Source organism: Lynx rufus, unplaced genomic scaffold (assembly GCF_022079265.1).
Source record: "Lynx rufus isolate CCGP_SWC_20201006 ecotype Redwood Valley unplaced genomic scaffold, mLynRuf1.p SCAF_1, whole genome shotgun sequence".
In the NCBI taxonomy this organism is placed as follows: Eukaryota; Metazoa; Chordata; class Mammalia; order Carnivora; family Felidae; genus Lynx; species Lynx rufus.
In genome coordinates this window covers 203,638,868-203,653,732 of record NW_025814823.1, presented here as the reverse complement: position 1 = coordinate 203,653,732, position 14,865 = coordinate 203,638,868, and positions in this window count along the sequence as shown.

Here is a 14,865-nt window from a genome sequence, read left to right as displayed (position 1 = left end):
AAGGGTCAGTTTATGTTAAATTTGGAGTTTTTTTTTAAGTTTCCAGGGAAATAGAATATACAGAAATTAAAAACAGATGTTATAAAACTGATGCTCTGGAAAAGCCCCAGGAGGCTTAATCCTCTTCAGGGTAACATTTCTTACCCCAAAACTTCATGTGCCAACTTTTTTTGCAGTGTGAATTTTGACAACTACACCATTCCCAGAACAAACATATTTTCACAATATCCTAATGCTTTGTTTCTTACTGCCCCTCACAGTGTTGAACAGGCCGCTCACCACTGTCTCACTCACAAGTTAAAGCAGGATATTGTGTTGTTTCTTAAATAAGAAGCCAGGAGGTGGCTGAGTGGCTCAGTGCATTAAGCGTCCGACTCTTGATTTAGGCTCAGGTCATGATCTCATGGTTGTTCATGAGTTCATGAGTTCAAGCCCCACATCAGGCTCTGTGCTGCCAGCGCAGAGCCTACTTGGGATTCTCCCTCTTTCTCCCTCTCTCTCTGCCCCTCCCCTGCTCACTCTTTCTCTGTCTCTCTGAAAATAAATAAACTTAAAAAAAATTTTTTTTTAATAAGAAACCAGGACAGGTTTAATACTTGGCAACTTAGCATGTAAATCTGTAGCCCAATTTCCTACTAAATTCATGTTGGCTAAGGTTAATTTGAAAAATAAAATCTAATATTTTTTTGTCCCTAGTTACTTCTCTTTACTTGAAAATCATTTCAGCAAAAAGAGGGGTGGAAAACAGAGCCAGGTCAGTAAATCCTTGGGATTCCAAATTCTATAGTAAAATTCGAATTATAAAGATAGCAACTAGCCAATTCTAACTGATTTCCTGAGATGACCGAGCATCATTTTCTATAGCACCTGAGTTACTCCCCGGTGTCTCATTAATTCCTTCCTGCCACAGAGATATTATTTCATCTGTAACAAACACATTTTAAAATCGTCAATGTCTGTGTTCAAAGACATTGCTATCGGAAGTCTTATTGGTGTGTGGCTGCAGAGTCAAGACGGGCACTTTTCTTTTCACTTTGCTTATGTGAAATCTCGCCTTTCTGTCCTGTGCACTGTCACTGACTTTTGGGACACTGCCTTCCAGATCACACGACAGGATGCTGAAGTCTGAGGCCCGTGCACCAGCTCTGCTCTTCACAGCCTAGCAGATGGACCGCTGACCGGTTGTGGTCAATTTTTAGTGGCCATGTTTTCCGTGTCACCTGAAGGCATGCTTCATAGACCTGCAGACTTATAGGTGGCCTGTTTATTCATCTACTATAGGCCAGTGTTTCTCAGCCTTGGCACTATTGACATTTTGAACCTGATCATTCTTTTTATTAGAAAAAAAATTTTTTTAGAAAAAAATTCTTTAATTTTATTAATTTCATTTTATTTTTGAGAAAGAGAGCACAAGCAGGGGAGGGGGAGAAAGAGAGGGCTGCATAGGATCTGAAGCAGGCTCTGTGCTGACAGCAGCAAGCCTGACATGGGGCTCGAACTCATGAAGCGTGATATGGTGACCTGAGCCGAAGTAGGCGCTTAACCAACTGAGCCACCCAGGGGCCCCTGAACCTGCTAATTCTTTATTGTGGGGGGATATCCTCTGCATGGTAGATTGTTTACCAGCTTCCTTGATCTCTATCCTCTAGGTGCTAGTAGCATACCCCCATCTCAGTTGTGACAATCACAGATGTCTCCAGATATTTCCCAGTATCACCTGAGGGACAAAACCATCCCCATGTGAGAAGCACTATTGTAGACAAAGCAAACATGAAGAAGCTTGCAGCAGAGAAGGTTGTTTAGGAGGGATATGTGGTGGCACTGAAGAAGATAGGAGGGGGCCAGCAGGTGAGCCAAGGAAGAGGCTTAGAAGGAGAAGAATTCATCTGAAAAAGATACATTGACCAAGTGAGTTGTCTTGAACTTCATTTCAGGAAATGTTTATTAAGTTATTGCTATGTGCTGAGTGCAATGTTTATTGCTGTAGATATTTAGACCAGGGATGCATTTAAATTGCTTGATGTCTGGCAGAGGAATTAGAAAAGGAAATAATTACAGCCACGTATGAACAGCAAAGGGAACTTAACCCAGTTGGTTCAGAAAGGAAATGAGAGAAGCCAACAAGAAAGGCTTCCCAGAAGATTGACCTATGTGATGAAGGTCAGATAAGAGTTCATCACATTGAGAAGGGCATGGGAAGAATACCGTACTTGGAAACAGCAGGTTGCAGTGCACTTATAGGAAACAGCAGGTGCAGAAATGTGTAGTGTGTGTGTGTGCATGTGCATGTGTGTGTGTGTGTGTGTGTGTGTGTGTGTGTGTATCTATGTCTGTGTGGAGGAGAGACAGACAGGCAGACAGAGAGGGATAGAATGTAAGAGACTAGTACATTTAGAGAAATGTAAGTAATTCTCCCTTGGCAGAGAAAAGGTGTTTAATGGAAGAAATGGAAGAGTAATAAAGCGACAAAGCTGGAGAAGAGGTCGGGGGCAAAATTATAAAGGGTCTTAGAAAGTAGTTCAAATTTCATCTGCAAGGACATAGGAAGGATTGTAAGTTGAATGACATGATAAAATTAGTGTTTTAGAAGGATGACTCTGGAAGCAGTGAAGAGAAGACATGGGAGATGAGAATAGAACAGAGGCAGAAAACTTGGAGGCTATTGTAGGTATCTACCAAGGAACAAAGAAGACTTAAGAAGTGGAAGAGTAGAGGGTATCGCAGCAATCTACCTTTGCCCCTTCCCAGCCCCCAAACAGATCAACTAAGGTTTAAGTGGTATGAAAGGAGAGGAGTATACATATTAGATAGATGAGTGAGACAGAATCCAGAGAAAAGCTCTGTGGTGAGGGGTGAAGAAGGAAAACTACTGGAATGATCCCAGGTCTCCTGTTTATGTGATTGGTTGTGTGGTAGACTCATTTATCAAGTGAGGAGAAAAAATAAGAAAAGGAAAACAATCATGTGTATTGGGAATGGTGATAAATTTCATTTTGGACAAATTAAGCTTAACTTGTCTAAGGGATATTTAAGTGGAAGTGTATAATGGGTAATCAGATATAGGGTGTGCAGTTCAGTAAAGGGAAATCGGTGAGAGACGTAGATTTGAAAATCATTTATGAACACATGGTCATTGAAACCAGGGTTATAAAGAATATTACTTTGGAAAAATGAGTGACAACACAGCACAGATGGGAGAGACCATACAGCTGGGGGTATAGCAGAGCCAAGGATTGAATCAAGGTTTGTGGATGAGAACACGGTGGGTTCTGAACCGCTGTACAGTTTGACTCTAACTTTCAATACTTACTACAACTTATTGTTAGAAATGATATTTCAAGAATTGTGTCTGCGGGGCCTTTACTCCATCTCCCTGGAAAGACCAGTAGTACTCCTGGGGGCACCACTGTCCCCTGTACATGCCTTTATTGTAGAACTCACCGTGAATTGCATGCTGTTTTAAATTGGATATTGTTTGGATATTAAATTGGAGGGAAGAGACCTTTTTGTAATCAGCTTGTATTTCCTACACATGACAGAATTATTGCATGCACTAGCTTCTCAATAACATTTTGTTCATATATTAAATAAGGAAAGTGGGACTATAAGAGATTATAAGTTGAATCATGGGGAGTACATTCTTGATAAGCTCGTCTGTTTGCCACGCTCGTCTGTTTGCCACGACTTAAAAATTTTACTAGCCTGAAATTATTTTATACTCATGCTATTTTAAAGTTATATAACCATCCACAAGCTTAATATTCACCCCATATTCTCATTTTTTCAATTTAATATCACTAGCATTTCTCCCATTAAAACCAAACTACAAAGTTCAGTAGAAATGCAACTTTAGAAAAAAAAAAAAAAGAAATGCAACTTTGGAGAATAGGAATAATAACAAACAGGCTGTCTAATTGGACTTCCTCACGTTTTACAAATGCAATTCTAGAAAATGGCAAAAGGAATAAGATCCAATTCATTTTATAGTTAATGTTCATAACAAGGTCATTATCTCTTAATTTAGAATTATGAGTAATAATAATTCAACCTACTTTTTTATGATCTGTGTTTTATTGTGGAAATTTGCAAAGTTAGACCAATATACACATTAACAAAAAACATAAAGCATAGGTTTTTCCACTCATTTTTAAGAGTATTATCCAAATCACTATAGATAGCTCTTATTTCTTAAATTATATTAGAAGTAGATATGTGTGTGTGCCTGAGTGTGTATTGAACTTCTTTAAAACTTCTTTAAAAGTCAAAATGGATTATAATATTTACGTGGCTATTTATATCTATATAAAAATTGCCTGTGTATTCTCCCCTTCTTTTGGCATAAGTCAGACTATATTCCCCTGGAGCACTAACCATGCAATTTGTATGATATAAAAATGTTCATTTAAAGTGGCCTTTACGGGGCGCCTGGGTGGCGCAGTCGGTTAAGCGTCCGACTTCAGCCAGGTCACGATCTCGCGGTCCGGGAGTTCGAGCCCCGCGTCAGGCTCTGGGCTGATGGCTCAGAGCCTGGAGCCTGCTTCCGATTCTGTGTCTCCCTCTTTCCCTGCCCCTCCCCCGTTCATGCTCTGTCTCTCTCTGTCCCAAAAATAAATAAAAATGTTAAAAAAAAAATAAAGTGGCCTTTACAATAGTAACAGTAAACCAATACAAGTAAGTACCGCGAGTACTAGCAAATTACTTACCAATGTGTAATTTGCTTTGTGAGATTTCCTCTCATCATATAAAAGTTGAGTTGGTCCAGAAGATGATTCAACTTGACAGAAGACTAAGGTGCCAAAGTGAAGAAAGTCCTGTAAAAAGGTAAAGGAAGAAGGCACACAACCAAATCAGGGTCTAAGAAGAAAAAACTCCTGAGCTTACCAGTGGTCAGTAGGTCGAGACTCATTTGAACAATGTGGTCTTGGAACCATTTAAGCTCTAAAGCCAAACAAAATGGAGAAGGGAAAAGATTAAGTAAGGTGAAATGTCTGTCCTCTGTTCTTGTAAAATGTGTTTTTGGTGAGATTTACAACAAAATTATAACTACTGCTTCTAAGCCTATTCTAAAAGCATATACACAGGACATACAGAATATCAACCGCCCATAGACAGCACTGAAATGGCTGCCAATAAAATCACAACTGGTTGGAGTAGCTTGTTGTACATCAAGCATGAAGATGATGCAATACATCTATAGTCAGCTGGGCATGTGCTCTGAGCTGTTTTTCTAGTTGTGGTGATAGATTTGAATTGGTTTGTCTGCACTTTCTCACCCACTCTGCTTTGTGGCCAAGGGCACATATTTTGTGGACAGCTGTCTGAGGCTAGTGGTAAAGTCTGTGGCCATGGAACAGAGGAATTCAAACTGGCCAAACCCACAACCTTGGCCTCATTAGTTACTGCGCTCCAACCGACAGAGCTAACTGGCGGCAGCTGCATTTCTTGGTGCCGCACACATTTTGAGAGCATTCCAAAATGGGCCCATCAGATACCAACTGGGCACAAATGAATCCTTGTTTATTTGCATTGAGGCCAAAGAGCTGTACATAGTGGTTTGGGTTTTCTTAAACCTCCATCAGAATTGCCTGCCATTTCCCATGTTTATGGCTAAATGAGGCTCAGGGCATCAGGCTCCACTTCTGACATGAGGTTTTTATCAGTAGAAAAATGGAAGCAGATGATTCCGTCATCTTTTAAAGTGGTGACATGGGGTGATGCTGACATCATGTGAAATCTGTGTTGAAACCCCCTTACTATCCACCAATTACTTCTGGAAAAAAATTAATGCCTTTAGAATTTTACATAAGCTTTTCTGAAAGGGCTGATTCTAAAATATTTAGTTGGGGACGTTTCCTCTTGAATAGTACTTTACCTTGGTTTTCCGCAAATTTTTTTCTCATGTGCTTATCATAAAACAGGTTGGAGGCAAAAACAAGGACGAAATTGCCTTAAAACAGAGATTCTCAGCCTTGGATACACATTGGAGTCATCTAGGAACTTTAAAGATCACTGATGCCTGATCTGAGTGGTCTTGGGTATGGTCTGGTTCTGGGGAGGTTCAGAAACTCTCCAGGTGACTCTTAAGTTCAATCTCATTGTAGACTGCTCCTTTAAAATTTAGGGGCAAGAAGAATGAACTGCACTCAGTATTTTGAGTATTTGAGTGTTACTCAGTATTTTGCATTTGGCAGAATTCTTTCTGAATTCCCATGAATTTAACTAGCTAACACTATTTCCATATAAATATTCTGTATGACATGATATCAATCCTAGAATCTATGTGAGATTTGTCTGAACATTTATTTTTACCCTTAGAGAAAAAAAGCCCATTGTTCACTAAATAAATGCAAACTCCTAGGAAATTTGTTAGGCTTTAAATTTCAGGCTTCTGACTGAACTGAGATCCAAGTATTATAAGTTAATTCTAGATATTGTATTTATTTATTTGTTTTTAGATATCATATTTAGAATAATATGTTGTCGTGATACTTATTTTCTAATGCTTTTTGTAAAGGGAGTAAGTGAACTGACTTTTCCAGCTAAAAAAATAACAGATACTCTATTGTCAGCATCATCCACCAGTCAACTTGATGTTTATGGTTTCTCATCTTACGTTTTAGGAAGGTAGGAAGGTTTATATGCCATTTTAAAGAGATCTTCTAATTTGGGTCAGAAAAAAAAGTAATTAGAATGTCATATTGACACCTTAAGGATGACATTCTTTAATAATGACAATCTCAAGCACCATATTACAAATTTATTCCTGGGGCCCCTGGGTGGCTCAGTCAGTTAAGCTTCCAACTTCTGCTCAGGTCATGATCTTGCAGTTTGTGGGTTTGAGCCCCATGTCGGATTCTGTGCTGACAACTCAGAGCCTGGGGCCCGCTTTGGATTCTGTGTCTCCCTCTGTCTCTCTGTCCCCACTCCCCACTTGTGCTCTGTCTCTCTCAAAAACAAACATTAAAAAAAATTTATTCCTATTACTTAATGCTATTTTTTCATTCAAATTCCTAATAATCCATGAGAATTCAGTGTTCTTGTTCTTATTTTATAGGTTAATAAATTGGGATTCAGGGAAATGAATTAGTTTGTGTAGATCACACAGCTAATATATAGCCAAGGTAGGTTTGATTCCATGTCTGTCTGAGTCCAAAACTAAGTCCTGAAGTCAAATCACTCAGATAATGATTGGGGTATGATAGCAGCTTGTGTTCTAGTGACAGAGGAGAGGACTGAGAATATAAGCTTGGAGGAGATTTACATTCAATTTCCTAGCTTTCTCTTTTAATGGGGTAGATAAATTTGGTTGCTTAGAAGGAATAGAAATACATTATTCAGTTAATGAAAAATGCTTCACAATGTTTTCTGGATTTTAGTTCGTATATATGATATCATTTATTAAAATCTGAAATTGAGACTGGACCAGTAAAGGCTTACATAATAGCAAGGTATTAAAATATTTGACGATGTCTCATCAGTATTAACCCCTAAACAGGAAGCACAGTGGTAGAAAAAACAGCGAACATTTGCAAGGTGATTTCCAATTTACAGAGTCCTTTGCACAGTACTTTTGTAACTCACTGGACATGTAAACATTTTTTTTTGCTTGTTTTTTTATTAATTTATTTAGAGAGAGAGACAGCATGAGTCGGGGAGGGGCAGAGAGATCTGGAGAGAGAGAATCCCAAGCAGGCTCCGTGCTGCCAGTTCAGAGCCTGACATGGGGCTCGAATTCACAAAACCCTGACTGGGCGCTTCTTTAAAGAAGCCAAAAGACACTTGAAATTTAGTTGTGTCACTTTTCATTTTATAAGTACTTATGAAGTACTGCTTTTGAGCTTTTCCTTAGTAATTTTAAGAGGTGTTTGAAAATTCACAAGTCTTAAAATGGCAGGTGGGTAGAAATCTCCCTCTAAGTCAGGTGCTCTATGTGAGAGGGTTTCTACAACTTGCCTGTTAGGTCATAAGCAGCAAGCAAAGGAGCAAAACATTAGAACTTGATTTTCTCCCCTGGAACTCCGAATGCTTTTTACCATGCTATATCCAGGCTCTGCCATTTCCTAATAGTGTAAATGTCAGCTAACTATTTAAACTGTGTATGCCTTAGCATTCATATCTGTAAAAACAGGGAATTTAATTGTGCTTTCTACATAGACTCATTATTATACCAAATGGGATTAATACACATTAATGCAGAGAGCAGTGCCTGGACGTAGTAAATGAGAGCACAGTCAGTGTGTGCACTGATCATTACACATATGTCTCCAGCACAGATCAGAATGCAAATGCTGTACCATGGTTAGAACCCGCTGAACGCGTAGGTGATATATTCTGTGAACTTCTGCGGTATCTTCAACTATTGAAGTCCTTCAAATTTGGCCACAAGCTGTATATGTATGCTGTTGGTGATCTCATAGTCCAGTGAAGTTGCTGGAATAGCCAGCTTGTTAGATTATGCACATATTTGCAGTGGGATATAAGGTTAGGTATAATTACATCCCACTAATGAATTGCTCTTGGAAGAACTGGGCAAAAATCTGAGCATGTCTGAATTTTTATTCTTCTCTGTCTGAGATGATCTTTTTCAAACAAAAATCAATAGATGAAGAAGTAAACGTGCATTTCAGATCGTGGGTTATTGCTGCAAAAGTAAGCTTGTGTCACAAAATGACCACATCATGTACCAGCTTCTGCACGGTAAAATTACACGGAGTTACATATTCAAAAGTTCAAGTGTGGACATGTTTATTTTCTACAGAAAATTGGGGTGCATCAGATTCTCAGGGTCCTCATTCATCATGAAAAAAAAATTCAGAAGAGTTTTCCTTGGCAAGTTTGGTAGACAACATTGAAAACATCAAACTGTAAACATGTCTTATTCAAAAACACTATTCATGTTTTCTAATCTATCTTACATCTCCTTATTTGGTAGAAAAGTACAGAAATGATTAGAAGCCTCTGTAAATAGAAAAATGTTAAATTTAATGTTCATTTGAAAATGAAATCCAGTAGCTTTCCTCCATATAGTTTTCGATACAAGGGACTCAGCTTCATTTTAACCTAGAAACTCCAAGGCATTGTATGATTTTACTTTTTTTTAAATTATTTTTTTAATGTTTATTCATTTTTGAGAGAGAGAGAGAGAGAGAGTGGGAGTGGGGGGAGGGGCAAAGAAAGAGGGGGACACAGAACCTCAAGCAGGCTCCAGGCTCTGAGCTGTCAGCACAGAGCCCGACACAACGCCGGGCTCGAACTCATGAACTGTGAGATCATGACCTGAGCCGAAGTGGGACGCTTAACCAACTGAGCCACCCAGGAGCCCCTTACTTTTTTTTTTTTAATGGAGAGCTACTTTATAAATTATTTTATTTACTTAAAGTTTGCACATTTGTAAATAACCTTAAGGTGCTAAAGATTTTTAAAACACCTATTTCAGTTGTTTGTCCCACAGCAAGAGTTTCCTATATGGCATCACCAAAAAGGCATTGACCACTTAAAGTGATAGGAAGCTCACTACATCTTAAGCATCCCATTCTACCTTTAGAATTGTGCCACCGTGCCTCCTTACATTGAGCCAATTTTATTTCCCAGGACTTTCCATCTTTCTTTGTGCTTGTTTTTGTCTTTAAGAGTGTATAGACCCCGTCTCTTAGCTCTCCCAATGGACGGTTTTCCAAATGTTTTAACACAAAAACCATGCCCTCTCTAATGTTCTTTACTGCATTTTAACATGAGTTATGATTACAAGTATATAGCTATTTACAAAATTTATTGATTTTATAAATACTTACCACTCTAGAATGTAACGCCCCTGGAGTAGGAGCTACACCTCTCTTCAGATCAAAGTCAAATCCCTGAATCTCAGTGCAGTGCCTACCACATAGGATGTATTCAAAATATATTTGTTGAATTAAATAAATAAAGGGTGCTTGATTGCATTTGTGTTTCCAAATATTTAATTGTGCTTGCTGTAGGAAGGTTATATATCCTGTTATCACTTGACTGAGTGCCTCCCGTGACAGCATCAGCCATCTTGCCCACAGATGTGGGACCTGTGCCATGTCTGAGCAGATGTTCAAGAGGCCTTGCCTGGTTCCATCAGCTCTCTTGTTCTTTCCCTCTGCCACAAAACTGGCTTGTCCCAGCAGGGGGCTGCCCTTGTGCTTGGCTCTTAAAGAGCACCAACAGCCCACCTCAGCCTGGACAGACGTGCAAAGGACCCTATGTTATGTGACATGCCAGCAGATCCTAGACCTACCATTACATAATAATACTAATAAATAATACACATAATAATATATATTCCACACAAAAATATACATCACCATTATGTGATATGTATAATATATCATATTTGTATATATATGCAGTAAAATTACTATGCATGTTCTGACATCATGCCCTACTTCAGTACCAAATTATTTGATTTCCAATTAAAAGAAGTTAAAATGTCTCGCCTTTTGACAAGGATGATATTTATTAGTTTCCAGTCTTCTGTGATCTTTTCACAAGTCTAATAATTGAACAGACAAGTATTTAGCAATCTATTTTGCAATTCTCTAAGTGCCTTGAGAGCTCAGCCTCTCTTGTAGGGGTGATGAGTATCACTAGAACTATGAAAATTATAATGCTCTCTTACCAACATTTGTTTTGTTTTTCAGTAGAAGTTATACTCAAGAGGAAATTGAAGCATCAAAAAGATTGCTAACCTTTCTATTATTCTCTACCACTAGATTATCTAAATACATCCAGGAACTATGGAAGTAGTCATGCGCTTTGCCTCCATAACCCTGCCTTAGGGATTTGCCCCACAAACACTCCATACAAGAAAGATGACCAAGGAAGGATGATGCAATTCACATTCTACAAGATAAAATGTAAGAAAATATACAAGAAAGAAATTAACCTACATGCCTATTAATAAGGCAATAGTTAAGTCAGTTGAACAACTGAATGCAGTTCTAGTCCTATGGTTACAGTTTAACCACTTATTAAATTACTGTAAATCCATTTTAAAATTCTAGCAAAATCCATGTATGACAAAATCAGTACACCGTAAATGCTGACTTTGTAGCCTTAAGGCTTGCAGCATTACCGAGGCCACTTGTTTCTGAAAAGGTGCTTTATGAAACCCTCAGGTCTCAAGGAAAGGCCTATGGTCTTACTCATTTATGTCCTCCTTTTATGGCACTAAATCAACTTAATAGAAATGGAAGATCCTTGTGGATCTGAACAGTGTTCAGTGCATCCCACAGTGTTTGGCCTTTGAGAAGGGGCGGGGAGAAGGGGATGCTGTTTCTCTCCCAGTAATTGCTTCTGTGGGTGAAGGGGGATTCTCACCAACTTCCCCACCCCTCTCAGCCCCTCCCCATCCCCAGAGAATACCCTTCCTCACGTGGGTCTGCAAAATTAGGAAATATGCATTTTTCAGTAAATAACATGTAACTTCCATGTGGATGCCCTGTAATGAGTATACACAAAACCTGAAACTGTAACCAGTGCTTTTATCTTACTTATTTGTTGTCTTGCCTGGATTGTATACTTAGTTGTTTGAATCATGCTCTTGATGTTTAACAGGAAGGCAGCTAGTCATTAAATGAGATCCTGCTTTTCACTACAATCCTTCAAAATCATCCTGGCTTTGCTACAACTCTCTGATCCATGTATGAGACTCAAAGCCATTCCTAGGTCAGATTCTCCTAAACATACTTGAGAGTCAACAAAGGAATTTTGTTTGAATCCAGGCTATAGGACATGAAATAAATGTTCCTGAAAGGAAGTTCTCTTCTAGCTTGTCTTGGTTCAGTGCATCCTGCACTTTAACTCATGCCTCTGGTTCTAGAATTTGGCTCTGTCTCTCACAGTGTTAAGCATCTGGGCTTTCAGGCTTTTCAGAATGCTATATACTTTAGGAAGGTCAGCACTTTGTAACAATTTTCCAAAGAAAACAGTCTTTGTTGCCATAACCTTCTTGTATAACCAAGTTCACAGAGCCTGGAAGCATTTTGTAATTGTATTGAAACAGCAAAACTGCCCTGGGGGACCACCCAAGGGACAGGGGTAAATTGGTTACCTCCATTAAGTGATCTTTAAGCATCAAATTTTAGTAGAAATGTTGGGGAGTAAGCAATCACTTAAAAAAGAGGTTGCCTGAGGTCTGAGAGTGCAAGTTGGCCTATATTTAATAACTGCAAGGTCATTGCATGAAATCAGTAAGAGGAAGCAGAGAGAAGTGGGTATCTTATTTCCATACTGTGCTCTGATGGTTGGTGATGTCAGCAGACCTTCAAAATGGAATGATTGCCTTTAAAATATCATATCATCTTGTTAACGAGAAAGGAGATCAAAGAATTTACTCCAATATCCAGTCATGACACTATAATTTAAAAGTGCTCTACAATGATTCCCATCCCAGGACCTCAAATTCTTTCTCTTAATTAATTTCATTCATTGAAACTGCTCTAAGGGCCAGAGATTTTTATGGCTCTCTTGCAAGGAAGTCAGGTTACATGCAGGGAATTCTCAATTATGCACGCTAATAATAGGGGAGATCAGGAGTGAAGATTATCCTGAATAGTGGATAATCCAAAAATCCTCTCTGTTGGCCTTTGGAAGGTATGGCATTATTATTATGTGTTATGTTTGTTGCTGCTAGTGGTTTTATTATTTTTTTATTTTTTATTTTTTTGGCATGGGACATTGAGCAGGATACTAACAGAAAGAACCACAATGCCAGCCTGACCAAGCGCTGGTTCAGAGGGTGGCTTGGGAACATCCTGAATGGCAACAGAGAGGACACCCGGTATAAGGCATGCATGTGATAGATGAAGGACAGCAAACACATATAAATCTGAAGTTTATGTTGTCAGGGAGAAAAGCAATCCTTGCCATTTTTTCTCTGCTCTCTTAATAACCTGGCTATTTCTCTTCAGTTAAATGACGAGGAAAGAAAACTGAAATGAATGTGAATTTGCGTTACAAATTTGAAATGGTGAAGTTTAAAATATTTCCTCTATTTGTCAGATATATAAAAATAGACATTTGGGGCCCAGTAAAACCTGGAAGGGCTTATTATGCAGGGACTTGTTTTTGCTAATGATTCTAAGTGGGATCAGCAGGTAATCAGTTGAGAATAGAGTGTGAAAGGGGAATTAAAATATACACTTGGTATTTGGTTCAACATACCCCAGAGTGTCCCAGGTATTCATGCTCCCTGTCAGCCCCCATAGGAAGCATCTTTATCTTGGACACATAGATCCTAAACACAGTTCTTCTCCATAGTACTTTCCCTAAATTGATGCACCAGCAGACGTGCAGAATGTCTTCTGCGTTGCAGCCACTGGTAGGATAAGGATCAGGAGCAAGAACATTTATTCATTCATCTATCCATCTATGTATTTACTTATTTACCTCCTGTATACAAAGCACTTTGTTACAGGTGAAGGATGCTGAATGTCGTACCCTAAGCCCCAGTCTGTATCTATTGAATTTAACTGATTGATAAATGAAGACAGAAAAGCTAAGCTATTTATTGCTGTCAGCATTAGATAAAGAAATTTCACTTAAAATTAGAAGAGATTTCACTTAAATAAATTTCACTTAGATAGGAAGTTTCACTTAAAAATTACCAACAAGAGTTACCAAATTATTCCATTGCTTTTCTAGTGATCGTTGCACAAAATGTTGCATCGAATTGTCTTTTCCAGTTGCAGAAACGTTAAGAATTTTCTTCATGCATTTAACCTTTGCCAGCCACCCTCTACATGATGCAACATCAAAGGAATTCCTTTGGGAAAAACTAGATAATCAGGTTTGTGAGGGAAGACCTTTCATATGTCATCATTGCTTACCTAACTACAGTGAAGTATAATTTTGTAAGCAAGGAAGAATCAAAAAAGATATGACAGAAATCCTTTTTAGCCAGGTTCTTAAAAACTGACCCAAACAATGTTAGATTTTTATCTTCCATGGCAAATCAGGTGTCAAGGTGAATTTGGATACCACGTACATTGAATGAACTTCTCAATTAGATGACAACCAAACGATATTCTCAAGTTCCTATAACTTAACAATATAGAAATAAAGGCCTTTAATCTCTTATTTTCCTCCACAATCCTCTGTCCAGTCCAGCATTGGAGAAAAGAGGAATCTTGTTATGAACGCTTTTGAGAACAAAGCATCAGCTTTTTTATTAGAGACTGGGAGCACAGCTTATGTATACATGCCTCAGCGTCAGGTAAATCAATGACTGTTGTTTTTTTTGTTTTTTGTTTTTTTCTCTTTCATCCCTGGAAAACTTTGATGTTTACAATAGAAAGCCACCATTAAACACAAAGATTACCACTGATGCCAAACTGGTTGCAGTAGAACTTGATCTCTGCTAAGTGAGGATGCTTGCTGTAGAAAGAGGTATCTTTTGTCTTTTCAGACTAGATGGTGATTACCTAAAATGTTAAATGCGTAGCATCTACACATACAGGCACTTTACTATGACTTTACTATGACTGCAGTTAGGTCATCTGAATAAATGTGAAGCTATTTTCCATTTCTATGTAAGAATAAACTGATTTTTAGTTGTGTACTTTTTAGAACACTTTCAACTATATTATCTCTCAATTATCACACCAGTTCTGTGGTATATATTAGGTACATGTTTCAAAACAAAACAAAACAAAAACAAAAAGAAGAAACAAACATGCAAGTTTTAGAGACTTTCCCTAAATCTTATGTAAGTTTAAATGATGTGGCAGCATCAGAAACAGATTTCATAGTGTCTAGAAATTTGTCTAGAATATTTACAGTCACCTGTATCCTCCCACTTTCCTCAATGACAATGAAAATACTTATTATAAGGATCAATAGCTC